General features: G+C 44.9%; 1 pseudogene; it reads right to left on the bottom strand.

Annotated features, from left to right (window-relative positions):
* Nucleotides 1-710: 710 nt before the first annotated feature.
* LOC121840731 lies at nt 711-16,202 on the bottom strand (annotated as a pseudogene).
* Nucleotides 16,203-19,783: the final 3,581 nt, after the last annotated feature.

Genomic DNA, 19,783 nt, shown 5'->3' with positions numbered 1-19,783 from the left:
TTGTTCCACCTATAGAATTAGAATGTGTTCCACCTATAGAATTAGAATGTGTTCCACCTATAGAATTAGAATGTGTTCCACCACACTGTCCTAAAGCACAATCAAGGTGTTTTATAAAATAGTTTTTTATTATGGAGACTCCAATGTGAGAGAGGATTGTAAAGACCAGAACACATGTACAGTACATCTCCTCCCTCAGCAAAGATAACTAATGCCTATGAACCATTTTAGCTGCTTGTGTTAAAAACATGAAAAGGAGACATTGGGAATATAAATGGATACAGATTAGGAAATAGCTGTAAATGAATTATTGCATACGTCATACTTCTAAACAGTCAACATGTTTTTAACACAGTGAATTCAGGTAATATTCTGATGGACTGTACAGTGCAATTCAGCTCTTAGCTGCCAATGTTGTACACCTTGATTATAAACCTTTTTACATATTCATATTTCTTTGTGCAAGTTATGTATGCCCCCTAAGACCATCATCTCAATACTTACTGCCCTTTAGAAAATATGTTGACTTTATTTATCAAAACAGTAGAAAATAGAATGAATAAAGTCCTTGATGATATTCACCCCCGTGTCTCGACCCGAGGCCCTCGGGTGTGAGGTCATCAGTGTAGGCGTGTGCAAAAAAGAGACAGGGCCAACAGGAAGACTTCAAAAAGAGCTCCGGACCAATCAATAGGAGCTCTTGTAAAGTTCCGGACCAATCAGAGCTCTTAAATAAGGTTCAGGGCCAATAGAAAGTCTTCAATAAGGGTTGAGCTCCTCTGGGGGCAGGGCTGTGCTGCTGCTGCAATCATAGCTGTCTGCTGTCAAACTGAGGACAAAGACAAAACAAGCATTACATTCCTGGGCCCATATTCACAAAGTCTCACGGTAGGAGTTCTGATCTAGGATCAGTTTTGCCCTGTAAGATGAAAAAGATGGACAGGGAGATCTGATCCTAGATCAGAACTTCTACTAATTGAGATGCGGTGTCAGTATGTATCTAAGCTCTATTGGAAAGCCCGGTCCTTGCTTCTCCACAGTCACGGTCCTCACTTCGATATTAAAACGTGTAATACCTGACAGCAGCATGTGTGTATTTGTGTTCACCTGGTTGTCTGTGTTTTTAATGTCCCTGGTGTGTGACTGTGTGATCACACGCTGCATAGCCAATGTGAGTAAGACCTTTAAACATTCACTAGGCCACAGAGTCAGACGGATTACCAGGATGTGTACTCAGAGCATGTGCTGATCAACTGGCTGACAGAGTCTGTAATTCCTACATGTTGCAAGTAGAACAAGAACACTAAGGTAACCTGGCTAAATGACAACCGTCCGGTAGCACTCACATCTGTAGTCATGAAGTCCTTTGAAAGGCTGGTCATGGCTCATGGCATTATCCCAGAAACCCTAGACTCACTCCCTACACTCTAACCACTAGGCTACCTGCCGCCTCTACACTCTAACCACTAGGCTACCTGCCGTCCCTACACTCTAACCACTAGGCTACCTGCCCCCTACACTCTAACCACTAGGCTACCTGCCGCCTCTACACTCTAACCACTAGGCTACCTGCCGTCCCTACACTCTAACCACTAGGCTACCTGCCGCCCAACACTCTAACCACTAGGCTACCTGCCGCACCTACACTCTAACCACTAGGCTACCTGCCGCCCCTACACTCTAACCACTAGGCTACCTGCCGCCCCTACACTCTAACCACTAGGCTACCTGCCGCCCAACACTCTAACCACTAGGCTACCTGCCGCCCCTACACTCTAACCACTAGGCTACCTGCTGACCCTACACTCTAACCACTAGGCTACCTGCTGACCCTACACTCTAACCACTAGGCTACCTGCCGCCCCTACACTATCACCACTAGGCTACCTGCTGACCCTACACTCTAACCACTAGGCTACCTGCTGCCCCTACACTCTAACCACTAGGCTACCCTGCCGCCCCTCCACTCTAACCACTATGCTACCTGCCGTCCCTACACTCTAACCACTAGGCTACCTGCTGACCCTACACTCTAACCACTAGGCTACCTGTCGTCCCTACACTCTAACCACTAGGCTACCTGCTGACCCTACACTCTAACCACAAGGCTACCTGCCGCCCCTACACTATCACCACTAGGCTACCTGCTGACCCTACACTCTAACCACTAGGCTACCTGCTGACCCTACACTCTAACCACTAGGCTACCTGTCGTCCCTACACTCTAACCACTAGGCTACCTGCTGACCCTACACTCTAACCACAAGGCTACCTGCCGTCCCTACACTCTAACCACTAGGCTACCTGCTGACCCTACACTCTAACCACTAGGCTACCTGCCGCCCCTACACTCTAACCACTAGGCTACCTGCTGCCCCTACACTCTAACCACTAGGCTACCCTGCCGCCCCTCCACTCTAACCACTATGCTACCTGCCGTCCCTACACTCTAACCACTAGGCTACCTGCTGACCCTACACTCTAACCACTAGGCTACCTGTCGTCCCTACACTCTAACCACTAGGCTACCTGCTGACCCTACACTCTAACCACAAGGCTACCTGCCGCCCCTACACTATCACCACTAGGCTACCTGCTGACCCTACACTCTAACCACTATGCTACCTGTCGTCCCTACACTCTAACCACTATGCTACCTGCCGTCCCTACACTCTAACCACTATGCTACCTGTCGTCCCTACACTCTAACCACAAGGCTACCTGCCGTCCCTACACTCTAACCACTGTAGGCTACAGTCCAAGCTATGTCTTCCAATGGTGCGACTGCTGTCGGCATCCATTTTTGGACTAACAAATGATCTATATATACAGTATATCACAAAAGTGAGTACACCCCTCACATTTTTGTAAATATTTGAGTATATATTTTCTTGTGACAACACTGAAGAAATGACACTTTGCTACAATGTAAAGTAGTGAGTGTACAGCTTGTTTAACAGTGTACATTTGCTGTCCCCTCAAAATAACTCAACACACAGCCATTAATGTCTAAACCTGTTGTATTCAGCATTTCACTGTAAGGTCTACTACACCTGTTGTATTCAGCATTTCACTGTGAGGTCTACTACACCTGTTGTATTCAGCATTTCACTGTAAGGTCTACTACACCTGTTGTATTCAGCATTTCACTGTGAGGTCTACTACACCTGTTGTATTCAGCATTTCACTGTGAGGTCTACTACACCTGTTGTATTCAGCATTTCACTGTAAGGTCTACTACACCTGTTGTATTCAGCATTTCACTGTGAGGTCTACTACACCTGTTGTATTCAGCATTTCACTGTGAGGTCTACTACACCTGTTGTATTCAGCATTTCACTGTGAGGTCTACTACACCTGTTGTATTCAGCATTTCACTGTTAGGTCTACTACATCTGTTGTATTCAGCATTTCACTGTGTTGTATTCAGCATTTCACTGTGAGGTCTACTACACCTGTTGTATTCAGCATTTCACTGTGAGGTCTACTACACCTGTTGTATTCAGCATTTCACTGTGAGGTCTACTACACCTGTTGTATTCAGCATTTCACTGTGAGGTCTACTACACCTGTTGTATTCAGCATTTCACTGTGAGGTCTACTACACCTGTTGTATTCAGCATTTCACTGTGAGGTCTACTACACCTGTTGTATTCAGCATTTCACTGTAAGGTCTACTACACCTGTTGTATTCAGCATTTCACTGTGAGGTCTACTACACCTGTTGTATTCAGCATTTCACTGTGAGGTCTACTACACCTGTTGTATTCAGCATTTCACTGTGAGGTCTACTACACCTGTTGTATTTAGCATTTCACTGTGAGGTCTACTACACCTGTTGTATTCAGCATTTCACTGTAAGGTCTACTACACCTGTTGTATTCAGCATTTCACTGTAAGGTCTACTACACCTGTTGTATTCAGCATTTCACTGTGAGGTCTACTACACCTGTTGTATTCAGCATTTCACTGTGAGGTCTACTACACCTGTTGTATTCAGCATTTCACTGTGAGGTCTACTACACTTGTTGTATTCAGCATTTCACTGTAAGGTCTACTACACCTGTTGTATTCAGCATTTCACTGTGAGGTCTACTACACCTGTTGTATTCAGCATTTCACTGTGAGGTCTACTACACCTGTTGTATTCAGCATTTCACTGTGAGGTCTACTACACTTGTTGTATTCAGCATTTCACTGTAAGGTCTACTACACCTGTTGTATTCGGCGCACGTGACAAATACAATTTGATTGTCTGTTGTTCATGTACCTGGCCTGTACGTCCTGAGGGATGATGCTCCATACCAGGTCGTCATCACTGTCATAACGTCGAGGGTTGTCAAAGAAATAGGCCCTGGACGAGAAGACGTGTCCTGGGAGTCCCGTCCCACTCTGGAGAACAACAAAACCAGATATCCGTCAAATTCTTATCATACTAAACCCACTCTGTCCCAGACACAAATCACACCTTGTCACGCCCTGACCAATGAGAGCCCTTGGTTCTCTATGGTGTCGTAGGTCAGGGTGTGGCTAGGGGGTGTTCTAGTTCAAGATTTCTATGATACTAAACCCACTCTGTCCCAGACACAAATCACACCTAGTATTAGACTAAAATCACACTAAATGAATAATTTCCATTGAACAAACAAGAAGCTTTTTAGTCTAACTAGGATTAATCTGTGTCCAGGAAACCAGCCTGTAGGGTCAGTGGATAGTACCAGGGTTAGGGGTCAACCTATTTCAATTCCATGTTTCCCTTATTGAAAAGCATTGAAGAACTTTGGAATGAGAGTTTCAGTGCGCTTCCTGACTGGCATTCAGCTGTACTTGACCCTGTATAGAACAGTAAACCCTCTCCTGCCATCGTGCCCTTGAGCAAAGCAGTTGCAAGGAGATCAAGAAAATTGCTGTCCATCCAGGGGCCTTACACTGCTGCTTATCCTGGTCCTCTGTGTGTGTGTGTGTGTGTGTGTGTGTGTGTGTGTGTGTGTGTGTGTGTGTGTGTGTGTGTGTGTGTGTGTGTGTGTGTGTGTGTGTGTGTGTGTGTGTGTGTGTGTGTGTGTGTGTGTGTGTACGTGTGTGTACGTGTGTGTACGTGTGTGTGTGTGTATTGGGAAAGACAGAACACGTTTTAACCAATGAACAGTACAGTGTATTGGGAAAGGGGAAACCTACTCAGTTGAACCCATACGTGTCTTCCACATTTAACCCAACGGGGATCTGCCTAATCAACGTCCATGTCATCGGCACACATGCGCACACACACTCCTCACCTTGTCCTGGTGAGGCTGTCGGACCCTGAAGAAGTAGACGACCAGAGAGGTTGGCAGCAGCTCCCAGACAAACAGAATCACCCCAAACACAATGTACCCCGCGTCTCCCAGGGTCGACTGCAGGTCTGCCTGAGACACCACACAGACAGCATGTAGTGTTAGAGTCTGAAGTCAGATAAGCTCAGTATAAACACAGTCAACCACAACATCCTATATAAACTAAGGGCTTCCTCTATTCAGTCTGGATCCTATATAAACTAAGGGCTTCCTCTATTCAGACTGGATCCTATATAAACTAAGGGCTTCCTCTATTCAGTCTGGATCCTATATAAACTAAGGGCTTCCTCTATTCAGTCTGGATCCTATATAAACTAAGGGCTTCCTCTATTCAGTCTGGATCCTATATAAACTAAGGGCTTCCTCTATTCAGTCTGGATCCTATATAAACTAAGGGCTTCCTCTATTCAGTCTGGATCCTATATAAACTAAGGGCTTCCTCTATTCAGACTGGATCCTATATAAACTAAGGGCTTCCTCTATTCAGTCTGGATCCTATATAAACTAAGGGCTTCCTCTATTCAGTCTGGATCCTATATAAACTAAGGGCTTCCTCTATTCAGACTGGATCCTATATAAACTAAGGGCTTCCTCTATTCAGTCTGGATCCTATATAAACTAAGGGCTTCCTCTATTCAGACTGGATTTCAAATCAAATCAAATCAAATCCTATATAAACTAAGGGCTTCCTCTATTCAGTCTGGATCCTATATAAACTAAGGGCTTAAACTATAGACATATGCAGCGTTTAACATGAATTACAGATGTTGAAGGATGTGGGGACAGCAGACTGGGACAGGGAGAGATGTTGAAGGATGTGGGGACAGGGAGAGATGTTGAAGGATGTGGGGACAGCAGACTGGGACAGGGAGAGATGTTGAAGCATGTGGGGACAGGGAGAGATGTTGAAGGATGTGGGGACAGCAGACTGGGACAGGGAGAGATGTTGAAGGATGTGGGGACAGCAGACTGGGACAGGGAGAGATGTTGAAGCATGTGGGGACAGGGAGAGATGTTGAAGGATGTGGGGACAGCAGACTGGGACAGGGAGAGATGTTGAAGGATGTGGGGACAGCAGACTGGGACAGGGAGAGATGTTGAAGCATGTGGGGACAGGGAGAGATGTTGAAGGATGTGGGGACAGCAGACTGGGACAGGGAGAGATGTTGAAGGATGTGGGGACAGCAGACTGGGACAGGGAGAGATGTTGAAGGATGTGGGGACAGCAGACTGGGACAGGGAGAGATGTTGAAGGATGTGGGGACAGCAGACTGGGACAGGGAGAGATGTTGAAGGATGTGGGGACAGGGAGAGATGTTGAAGGATGTGGGGACAGCAGACTGGGACAGGGAGAGATGTTGAAGCATGTGGGGACAGGGAGAGATGTTGAAGGATGTGGGGACAGCAGACTGGGACAGGGAGAGATGTTGAAGGATGTGGGGACAGCAGACTGGGACAGGGAGAGATGTTGAAGCATGTGGGGACAGGGAGAGATGTTGAAGGATGTGGGGACAGCAGACTGGGACAGGGAGAGATGTTGAAGCATGTGGGGACAGGGAGAGATGTTGAAGGATGTGGGGACAGCAGACTGGGACAGGGAGAGATGTTGAAGCATGTGGGGACAGGGAGAGATGTTGAAGGATGTGGGGACAGCAGACTGGGACAGGGAGAGATGTTGAAGCATGTGGGGACAGGGAGAGATGTTGAAGGATGTGGGGACAGCAGACTGGGACAGGGAGAGATGTTGAAGGATGTGGGGACAGGAGAGATGTTGAAGGATGTGGGGACAGCAGACTGGGACAGGGAGAGATGTTGAAGCATGTGGGGACAGGGAGAGATGTTGAAGGATGTGGGGACAGCAGACTGGGACAGGGAGAGATGTTGAAGGATGTGGGGACAGGGAGAGATGTTGAAGGATGTGGGGACAGGGAGAGATGTTGAAGGATGTGGGGACAGCAGACTGGGACAGGGAGAGATGTTGAAGCATGTGGGGACAGGGAGAGATGTTGAAGGATGTGGGGACAGGGAGAGATGTTGAAGGATGTGGGGACAGGGAGAGATGTTGAAGGATGTGGGGACAGCAGACTGGGACAGGGAGAGATGTTGAAGCATGTGGGGACAGGGAGAGATGTTGAAGGATGTGGGGACAGCAGACTGGGACAGGGAGAGATGTTGAAGCATGTGGGGACAGGGAGAGATGTTGAAGGATGTGGGGACAGCAGACTGGGACAGGGAGAGATGTTGAAGGATGTGGGGACAGGGAGAGATGTTGAAGGATGTGGGGACAGCAGACTGGGACAGGGAGAGATGTTGAAGCATGTGGGGACAGGAGAGATGTTGAAGGATGTGGGGACAGCAGACTGGGACAGGGAGAGATGTTGAAGGATGTGGGGACAGGGAGAGATGTTGAAGGATGTGGGGACAGCAGACTGGGACAGGGAGAGATGTTGAAGCATGTGGGGACAGGGAGAGATGTTGAAGGATGTGGGGACAGCAGACTGGGACAGGGAGAGATGTTGAAGCATGTGGGGACAGGGAGAGATGTTGAAGGATGTGGGGACAGCAGACTGGGACAGGGAGAGATGTTGAAGGATGTGGGGACAGGGAGAGATGTTGAAGGATGTGGGGACAGGGAGAGATGTTGAAGGATGTGGGGACAGGGAGAGATGTTGAAGCATGTGGGGACAGGAGAGATGTTGAAGGATGTGGGGACAGGAGAGATGTTGAAGGATGTGGGGACAGGGAGAGATGTTGAAGCATGTGGGGACAGGGAGAGATGTTGAAGGATGTGGGGACAGCAGACTGGGACAGGGAGAGATGTTGAAGCATGTGGGGACAGGGAGAGATGTTGAAGGATGTGGGGACAGCAGACTGGGACAGGGAGAGATGTTGAAGCATGTGGGGACAGGGAGAGATGTTGAAGGATGTGGGGACAGCAGACTGGGACAGGGAGAGATGTTGAAGGATGTGGGGACAGCAGACTGGGACAGGGAGAGATGTTGAAGAGATGTGGGGACAGGGAGAGATGTTGAAGGATGTGGGGACAGGGAGAGATGTTGAAGGATGTGGGGACAGGAGAGATGTTGAAGGATGTGGGGACAGGAGAGATGTTGAAGCATGTGGGGACAGGGAGAGATGTTGAAGGATGTGGGGACAGGAGAGATGTTGAAGGATGTGGGGACAGGGAGAGATGTTGAAGCATGTGGGGACAGGGAGAGATGTTGAAGGATGTGGGGACAGCAGACTGGGACAGGAGAGATGTTGAAGCATGTGGGGACAGGGAGAGATGTTGAAGGATGTGGGGACAGCAGACTGGGACAGGGAGAGATGTTGAAGCATGTGGGGACAGGGAGAGATGTTGAAGGATGTGGGGACAGCAGACTGGGACAGGGAGAGATGTTGAAGGATGTGGGGACAGCAGACTGGGACAGGGAGAGATGTTGAAGCATGTGGGGACAGGGAGAGATGTTGAAGGATGTGGGGACAGCAGACTGGGACAGGGAGAGATGTTGAAGCATGTGGGGACAGGGAGAGATGTTGAAGGATGTGGGGACAGCAGACTGGGACAGGGGAGATGTTGAAGCATGTGGGGACAGCAGACTGGGACACTGGGAGGGGGAGATGTTGAAGCATGTGGGGACAGCAGGGACAGGGAGAGATGTTGAAGGTGGGGACAGGGGACATGTTGAAGGACTGGGGACAGCAGACTGGGACAGGGAGAGATGTTGAAAGATGTGGGGACAGGGAGAGATGTTGAAGCATGTGGGGACAGCAGACTGGGACAGGGAGAGATGTTGAAGCATGTGGGGACAGGGAGAGATGTTGAAGGATGTGGGGACAGCAGACTGGGACAGGGGGAGATGTTGAAGCATGTGGGGACAGCAGACTGGGACAGGGAGAGATGTTGAAGCATGTGGGGACAGGGAGAGATGTTGAAGGATGTGGGGACAGCAGACTGGGACAGGGAGAGATGTTGAAGGATGTGGGGACAGGGAGAGATGTTGAAGCATGTGGGGACAGGGAGAGATGTTGAAGGATGTGGGGACAGCAGACTGGGACAGGGAGAGATGTTGAAGCATGTGGGGACAGGAGAGATGTTGAAGGATGTGGGGACAGGGAGAGATGTTGAAGGATGTGGGGACAGCAGACTGGGACAGGGAGAGATGTTGAAGCATGTGGGGACAGGGAGAGATGTTGAAGGATGTGGGGACAGCAGACTGGGACAGGGGAGATGTTGAAGCATGTGGGGACAGGGAGAGATGTTGAAGGATGTGGGGACAGCAGACTGGGACAGGGAGAGATGTTGAAGCATGTGGGGACAGGGAGAGATGTTGAAGGATGTGGGGACAGCAGACTGGGACAGGGAGAGATGTTGAAGGATGTGGGGACAGCAGACTGGGACAGGGAGAGATGTTGAAGGATGTGGGGACAGCAGACTGGGACAGGGAGAGATGTTGAAGGATGTGGGGACAGCAGACTGGGACAGGGAGAGATGTTGAAGGATGTGGGGACAGCAGACTGGGACAGGGAGAGATGTTGAAGCATGTGGGGACAGGGAGAGATGTTGAAGGATGTGGGGACAGCAGACTGGGACAGGGGGAGATGTTGAAGCATGTGGGGACAGGGAGAGATGTTGAAGGATGTGGGGACAGCAGACTGGGACAGGGAGAGATGTTGAAGCATGTGGGGACAGGGAGAGATGTAATCTGTCCGTAAACACTCCAGCCAGCTGCTCTGCACCTGTTCTGAGGACGAGACTGGGCCGGCAGCGAGGGTTAACACGCTTAAATGACTTAGTCACCTCTTATCCAGAGCCACTTACATGAGCAACTAGGGTTAAGTGCCTTGCTCAAGGGCACATCAACAGATTTTTCATGTGTTCTGCTCGTGGATTCAAACCAACGTCCTTTCAGTTATTAACCACTAGACCCCCTTCAACCTTGATTAGAGGAATTATGTGTGTCGTGACAAAAATGTGCATCTTTTTGGTCCCCAGGACCAGGAAAGACACTGTGGTACAGTATTACCTGGTCAGATACATTGTACCAGTCGTAGTCGAAGGAGTTGATGCTCTTCACGTTGGTGAGGGCCAGAACCAGCAGGTTGTAACAGGCTCTGGATGTGTACAGCAGGGTGACTGTGGCTCCTATAGCTGTCACCTGGCACAATGAGGTTCCCTGGGAAATAAAACACACTGTCTCAGATAGCAATAGTTTTAGCTTTGTGTGAATCATAGAACCTGGTCCCATATCTGTTTGTGCTGTCCTGACATCTCCTATGTCTTTATAGAGCATGTCAGGTCGTCTGGTCCCAGATCTGTTTGTGCTGTCCTGCCATCTCCTATGTCTTTATAGAGCATATCAGGTCGTCTTGTCCCAGATCTGTTTGTCCTGACATCTCCTATGGTCCTCAACGAGTAGGCCAGACAGTACCAATGAATCTGGGACCAGGTTAGAGAAGCTGGTACACGTCAACTACCCAACTGTGCCATTTGATTCTCGATGCTCACACAGCCGTGTCTACAGCAGCACACTCAGCAGGGCGCGGGCAGGCACTCGTCATGTGTAAGCAAGTGCACTCACTCAATTCAATTCAAGGGGCTTTATTGGCATGGGAAACATATGTTAACATTGTCAAAGCAAGTGAGGTAGATAATATACAACAGTGAAATAGACAACAAAAATGAACAGTAGACATTACACTCACAGAAGTTCCAAAATAATAAAGACAGAACAAATGTCATAACGATGTACAAATGCTTAAAGTACAAAGATACTCTAATACACGCTAAACAAGTATTATGATTACCAGATACTCTAATACACGCTAAACAAGTATTATGATTACCAGATACTCAAATACACGCTAAACAAGTAGTATGATTACCAGATACTCTAATACACGCTAAACAAGTAGTATGATTACCAGATACTCAAATACACGCTAAACAAGTAGTATGATTACCAGATACTCAAATCCACATGTATTTAAACCAAGGATTGGTGTGTGTGTACATCTCTTACCTTGGACTCCAGGTAGATATTAGCCAGGGACATCTTGGCGATCTTGTAGAGGCAGAGGGAGAGGGAGATGGCACACAGGACAAACAGTGTATCGTTGATGGCTACTCTGATCAGTACAATGGTCTGGGTCTCCGTGGTGCTCATCCTCACTAGCAGGGCACAGGTCAGGTTTACTACCAGGAAGACCATACTGATGGACAGGAAGAGGAGGTACAGGGGTAACCTGGGGGACAGGAAGTAACATTGTTAGAGGTCAAAAGTGAAGGAAGGGTGTAGAGGTCACAATTAATCAATCAAATTGATTGATTGGTAATGTTGTCACCAAACGCTTTACAGTAACCCAGCCTGAACTCCAAAGAGGAAGCAGAGCAGAAGACAGAGGACAGAGGGACTATAGAGTATAGAACAGTAAGGTTCAGAAGACAGAGGACAGAGGGACTATAGAGTATAGAACAGTAAGGTTCAGAAGACATAAGGACTATAGAGTATAGAACAGTAAGGTTCAGAAGACAGAGGGACTATAGAGTATAGAACAGTAAGGTTCAGAGGACAGAGGGATTATAGAGTATAGAACAGTAAGGTTCAGAAGACAGAGGACAGAGGGACTATAGAGTATAGAACAGTAAGGTTCAGAAGACAGAGGGACTATAGAGTATAGAACAGTAAGGTTCAGAAGACAGAGGGACTATAGAGTATAGAACAGTAAGGTTCAGAAGACAGAGGGACTATAGAGTATAGAAAAGTAAGGTTCAGAAGACAGAGGGACTATAGAGTATAGAACAGTAAGGTTCAGAAGACAGAGGGACTATAGAGTATAGAACAGTAAGGTTCAGAAGACAGAGGACAGATGGACTATAGAGTATAGAACAGTAAGGTTCAGAAGACAGAGGGACTATAGAGTATAGAACAGTAAGGTTCAGAAGACAGAGGACAGAGGGACTATAGAGTATAGAACAGTAAGGTTCAGAAGACAGAGGACAGAGGGACTATAGAGTATAGAACAGTAAGGTTCAGAAGACAGAGGACAGAGGGACTATAGAGTATAGAACAGTAAGGTTCAGAAGACAGAGGACAGAGGGACTATAGAGTATAGAAGAGTAAGGTTCAGAAGACAGAGGACAGAGGGACTATAGAGTATAGAACAGTAAGGTTCAGAAGACAGAGGACAGAGGGACTATAGAGTATAGAACAGTAAGGTTCAGAAGACAGAGGGATTATAGAGTATAGAACAGTAAGGTTCAGAAGACAGAGGACAGAGGGACTATAGAGTATAGAACAGTAAGGTTCAGAAGACAGAGGGACTATAGAGTATATAACAGTAAGGTTCAGAAGACAGAGGGACTATAGAGTATAGAACAGTAAGGTTCAGAAGACAGAGGACAGAGGGACTATAGAGTATAGAACAGTAAGGTTCAGAAGACAGAGGGATTATAGAGTATAGAACAGTAAGGTTCAGAAGACAGAGGGACTATAGAACAGTAATAGAGGGACAGTATAGAACAGTAAGGTTCAGAAGACAGAGGACAGAGGGACTATAGAGTATAGAACAGTAAGGTTCAGAAGACAGAGGGATTATAGAGTATAGAACAGTAAGGTTCAGAAGACAGAGGGACTATAGAGTATAGAACAGTAAGGTTCAAAAGACAGAGGGACTATAGAGTATAGAACAGTAAGGTTCAGAGGACAGAGGGACTATAGAGTATAGAACAGTAAGGTTCAGAAGACAGAGGGACTATAGAGTATAGAACAGTAAGGTTCAGAAGACAGAGGACGGAGGGACTATAGAGTATAGAACAGTAAGGTTCAGAAGACAGAGGACAGAGGGACTATAGAGTATAGAACAGTAAGGTTCAGAAGACAGAGGACAGAGGGACTATAGAGTATAGAACAGTAAGGTTCAGAAGACAGAGGACTATAGAGTATATAACAGTAAGGTTCAGAAGACAGAGGGACTATAGAGTATAGAACAGTAAGGTTCAGAAGACAGAGGACAGAGGGACTATAGAGTATAGAACAGTAAGGTTCAGAAGACAGAGGGACTATAGAGTATAGAACAGTAAGGTTCAGAAGACAGAGGGACTATAGAGTATAGAACAGTAAGGTTCAGAAGACAGAGGACAGAGGGACTATAGAGTATAGAACAGTAAGGTTCAGAAGACAGAGGGACTATAGAGTATAGAACAGTAAGGTTCAAAGACAGAGGGACTATAGAGTATAGAACAGTAAGGTTCAGAAGACAGAGGGACTATAGAGTATAGAACAGTAAGGTTCAGAAGACAGAGGGACTATAGAGTATAGAACAGTAAGGTTCAGAAGACAGAGAGGGACTATAGAGTATAGAACAGTAAGGTTCAGAAGACAGAGGACAGAGGGACTATAGAGTATAGAACAGTAAGGTTCAGAAGACAGAGGGACTATAGAGTATAGAACAGTAAGGTTCAGAAGACAGAGGGACTATAGAGTATAGAACAGTAAGGTTCAGAAGACAGAGGACAGAGGGACTATAGAGTATAGAACAGTAAGGTTCAGAAGACAGAGGGATTATAGAGTATAGAACAGTAAGGTTCAGAAGACAGAGGGACTATAGAGTATAGAACAGTAAGGTTCAGAAGACAGAGGACAGAGGGACTATAGAGTATAGAACAGTAAGGTTCAGAAGACAGAGGGACAGTATAGAACAGGTTCAAAGACAGAGGGACTATAGAGTATAGAACAGTAAGGTTCAGAAGACAGAGGGACTATAGAGTATAGAACAGTAAGGTTCAGAAGACAGAGGGACTATAGAGTATAGAACAGTAAGGTTCAAAAGACAGAGGGACTATAGAGTATAGAACAGTAAGGTTCAGAAGACAGAGGGACTATAGAGTATAGAACAGTAAGGTTCAGAAGACAGAGGACTATAGAGTATAGAACAGTAAGGTTCAGAAGACAAGGACAGAGGGACTATAGAGTATAGAACAGTAAGGTTCAGAGGACAGAGGGACTATAGAGTATAGAACAGTAAGGTTCAGAAAAGACAGAGGGACTATAGAGTATAGAACAGTAGGTTCAGAAGACAGAGTATATAACAGTAAGGTTCAGAAGACAGAGGGACTATAGAGTATAGAACAGTAAGGTTCAGAAGACAGAGGACAGAGGGACTATAGAGTATAGAACAGTAAGGTTCAGAAGACAGAGGGATTATAGAGTATAGAACAGTAAGGTTCAGAAGACAGAGGGACTATAGAGTATAGAACAGTAAGGTTCAGAAGACAGAGGACAGAGGGACTATAGAGTATAGAACAGTAAGGTTCAGAAGACAGAGGGACTATAGAGTATAGAACAGTAAGGTTCAAAAGACAGAGGGACTATAGAGTATAGAACAGTAAGGTTCAGAAGACAGAGGGACTATAGAGTATAGAACAGTAAGGTTCAGAAGACAGAGGGACTATAGAGTATAGAACAGTAAGGTTCAGAAGACAGAGGACAGAGGGACTATAGAGTATAGAACAGTAAGGTTCAGAAGACAGAGGACAGAGGGACTATAGAGTATAGAACAGTAAGGTTCAGAAGACAGAGGGACTATAAGACAGAGAAGACAGAGGGACTATAGAGTATAGAACAGTAAGGTTCAGAAGACAGAGGACAGAGGGACTATAGAGTATAGAACAGTAAGGTTCAGAAGACAGAGGGATTATAGAGTATAGAACAGTAAGGTTCAGAAGACAGAGGGACTATAGAGTATAGAACAGTAAGGTTCAGAAGACAGAGGAGAGGGACTATAGAGTATAGAACAGTAAGGTTCAGAAGACAGAGGGACTATAGAGTATAGAACAGTAAGGTTCAAAAGACAGAGGGACTATAGAGTATAGAACAGTAAGGTTCAGAAGACAGAGGGACTATAGAGTATAGAACAGTAAGGTTCAGAAGACAGAGGGACTATAGAGTATAGAACAGTAAGGTTCAGAAGACAGAGGACAGAGGAGGGACTATAGAGTATAGAACAGTAAGGTTCAGAAGACAGAGGACAGAGGGACTATAGAGTATAGAACAGTAAGGTTCAGAAGACAGAGGGATTATAGAGTATAGAACAGTAAGGTTCAGAAGACAGAGGACAGAGGGACTATAGAGTATAGAACAGTAAGGTTCAGAAGACAGAGGGATTATAGAGTATAGAACAGTAAGGTTCAGAGGACAGAGGGACTATATAGTATAGAACAGTAAGGTTCAGAAGACAGAGGGACTATAGAGTATAGAACAGTAAGGTTCAGAAGACAGAGGACTATAGAGTATAGGTTCAGAAGACAGAGGGACTATAGAGTATAGAACTAAGGTTTAGAAGACAGAGGACAGAGGGACTATAGAGTATCAGTAAGGTTGAAGACAGAGGGATTATAGAGTATAGAACAGTAAGGTTCAGAAGACAGAGGACAGAGGGACTATAGGTATAAAAAACAAGGTTCAGAAGACAGAGACAGGGACTTAGAGTATAGAACAGTAAGGTTCAGAAGACAGGGACCAAAGTATTCCTTTCAGAAACTCTGGACTATAGAGTATAGAACAAAGGTTCAGAAGACAACTATAGAATAGAATGGCCTTAAGCTACAGAGGGACTATAGAGTATAGAACAGTAAGGTTCAGAAGACAGAGGACTATAGAGTATACAGCAGTAATTAAAACAGTTATTAAATCGTACCTGTATTTCAGAAGCTCCATGTTTCGATTTTGCCTTAAACACAACCTGTAGAAAGACAAATGCCACTAACATCTGCTAGAGCCATGTTCATCTGCTAGGGAGCAAGGCTTTCTAACATCTGCTAGAGCCACTAACATCTGAAACCTCTGGGTTCAGAGCTGAGTTCAGTAACATCTTAAGCTACAGAGCCAGTTACATCTGCATCACAGAGCCACTAACATCTGCTAGAGCCACTAACATCTGCTAGAGCCACTAACATCTGCTAGAGCCACTAACATCTGCTAGAGCCACTAACATCTGCTAGAGCCACTAACATCTGCTAGAGCCACTGACATCTGCTAGAGCCACTGACATCTGCTAGAGCCACTGAATGATACAAGTAATGCTTCTGTTGTAGGAGTGAGACATGTTCCTAGTCTTCAAACTAACTCCCTTTCTCTCCCACCAAACATCTCATCCCAACTCTCTTTCTCTCCCACCAAACGTCTCCAGTCTGAGCAGGTCCTTTAGCCACAATAGGACTCCAGTCTGAGCAGCACAATGATGAGTCGTAAAGTGTTCTGTAGTCTAATTCAGTTTATGGAGCGTTTCACAAGCCAAGCTTTGAACAAATCCTAAACTAGACAAAACTATGTTGCATCTCTTTGCTCCGGCGTCTGTGTCTGACTGCTGTGCCAAATGGTGGCCTTCACCCCCTGACCTCTGACACCTTACCTCTCAGAGAGACACGCACTAACCGTACTATTTGTGATGTAAAATTAGTATGTACTATGTCGTATGCTTATTAGTCATAGTAAGATATAATTAGTATGCTAAAGGTTCCCGGATGTTGTTCTACATCTGTCAAAATACGAAATATACAAGCATTGGACACATTTCCTTGCTTTTATGGCCCATAATGCAATTCTTCAGAAAATGGGTGTGGCTTCACAACATTTTCAGATTTGAAGAAAATAGCGGAAAATATGCAACGAGAGCTAATTATGACAAATGTTAACAAAATGTTGAGTAATGTAATACTGTAATGACTTTTCAAATAAGTTACACATTATGTTGTTGGCTGACAGTTTGTTAGCTACTGCTGTCCTTATGAACCGCAAAGCATATCATTACAGCAGTAATCAGTATGTATATTACTGGTATGTTAGCTAGATCCCTAACGCTAGTTGTCTACTAATACATCGAACTTGCCAGTATATTAACTATAGGATATCTAACTAACTACCCAACGTTTATTGACATGATTATTTACGTCATTCTTAGCTAAGTGGTATAGTTGTTGTGCGTTCTCAATGGACATTCGGGTGCGTTTGTAAATTCTACTCTGATTTCAGAGCACTCTTGTCTGAGTGCCAGAGCGCAGAATAACTGATGAATTCATGAACGCTCAACACGGTGTCAGTAAAGGTCTGCAAAAATATTAATTCAATTCTTGCCAGCATTACAGTTACAGTCACCAATGCTCTGGATAACATGAAAACAGCCTAGCCAGCTCTGCTAGGGCGAGTAAAATGGTCAGAGTGAAGTGTTCTCTCATTTATGTCTGGAAATAGTTAGCAGGTTAGCCAGTTAGCAGGTTAAACTGGGTAGCCAGTTTGCTTGACTGCCATTGTGAGGTCAGAATGCTCAGATCAACCCTACTCCTCGGCCAGAGCGTCCAGTGTGGCTCTGAACACTCTGAATTTACCTAAGGGCAATCTGACAACGCCTTTGAATTTACAAACGCCCAGAGCGCATTCTGGCAATCCAGAGTGAATTTACAAACATACCCATGGTCGTAACATGTCTAGCTAGTCATTTGTTATGCTATCAAGCTAGCAAGAGGTTGCATAGCAACAGCATCAACTTCAGGTAGACAGGTGAAGCTAGTACGCTCAGCTGAAAGAATACCGTTCATTTACAGTATACTAAAATGAACTAATAGTCAGGGGAGGATTTTAGATCTTGGTGAGGCAAACAGTTTATTTTTATTTCTATGCAAAGCCACTACACAACACTACACAACACTACACAACACTACACAACACAACACTACACAACACAACACTACACAACACAACACAACACTAAACAACACAACACTACACAACACAACACAACACAACACTACACAACACAACACTACACCACACAACACTACACAACACTACACAAACAACACAACACAACACTACACAACACAACACAACACTACACAACACAACACTACACAACACTAAACAACAACAACACTACACAACACAACACACCACTACACAACACTACACAACACAACACTACACAACACAACACTACACAACACAACACTACACAACACAACACTACACAACACTAAACACTACACAACACTACACAACACAACACTACACAACACTAAACAACACTACAAAACACTACACTACACAACACTACACAACACAACACAACACTAAACAAAACAAACAAAACTACACAACACTACACAACACAACACTAAACAACACAACACTACACAACACTACACAAAAACACAACACTAACTACACAACACTACACAACACTACACAACACTAAACAAAACTAAACACTAAACTAAACAACCAAAACACTACACTAAACACAACACTACACAACACTAACACTACAACACAACACTAAACAACACTACACAACTAAACAACACAACACTACACAACACAACACAACACAACACAACACAACACTACACAACACTAAACAACACAACACTACACAACACAACACAACACTACAAAACACAACACTACACAACACAACACTACACAACACAACACTACACAACACTACACAACACTAAACAACAAAACTACACAACACTAACAACACAACACTAAACAACACAACACTACACAACAACAACACTACACAACACTAAACAACACAACACTAAACAACACTAAACTACAACACTACACAACACAACACTACACAACACAACACTACACAACACTACACAACACTAAACAACACTAAACAAAACTAAACACAACACTACACAACACAACACTAAACAACACTAAACAACACAACACAACACTAAACAACACAACACAAACAACACAACACTACACAACACTACACTACACAACACTAACAACACAACACAACACACACAACACAACACTAAACAACACAACACTAAACAACACTAAACAACACTAAACAACACAACACTACACAATACAACACTACACAACACTAAACAACACAACACTACACAACACTAAACAACACAACACTACACAACACTACACTACACAACACTACACAACACAACACAACACTACACAACACAACACTAAACAACACAACACTAAACAACACTAAACAAAACTAAACAACACAACACTACACAACACAACACTACACAACACTAAACAACACAACACAACACTAAACAACACAACACTACACAACACTACACAACACAACACTAAACAACACAACACAACACTACACAACACTACAAAACACAACACTAAACTACACAACACTACACAACACTACACAACACTACACAACACTAAACAAAACTAAACAACACAACACTACACAACACTACACAACACTAAACAACACAACACTACACAACACTACACAACACAACACTAAACAACACAACACAACACTACACAACACTACACAACACAACACTAAACAACACAATACAACACTAAACAACACAACACTAAACAACACTAAACTAAACAACACAACACTACACAACACAACACTAC

Source organism: Oncorhynchus tshawytscha, linkage group LG24 (genome assembly GCF_018296145.1).
Source record: "Oncorhynchus tshawytscha isolate Ot180627B linkage group LG24, Otsh_v2.0, whole genome shotgun sequence".
In the NCBI taxonomy this organism is placed as follows: Eukaryota; Metazoa; Chordata; class Actinopteri; order Salmoniformes; family Salmonidae; genus Oncorhynchus; species Oncorhynchus tshawytscha.
This window is presented reverse-complemented; position numbering and strand designations above follow the sequence as displayed.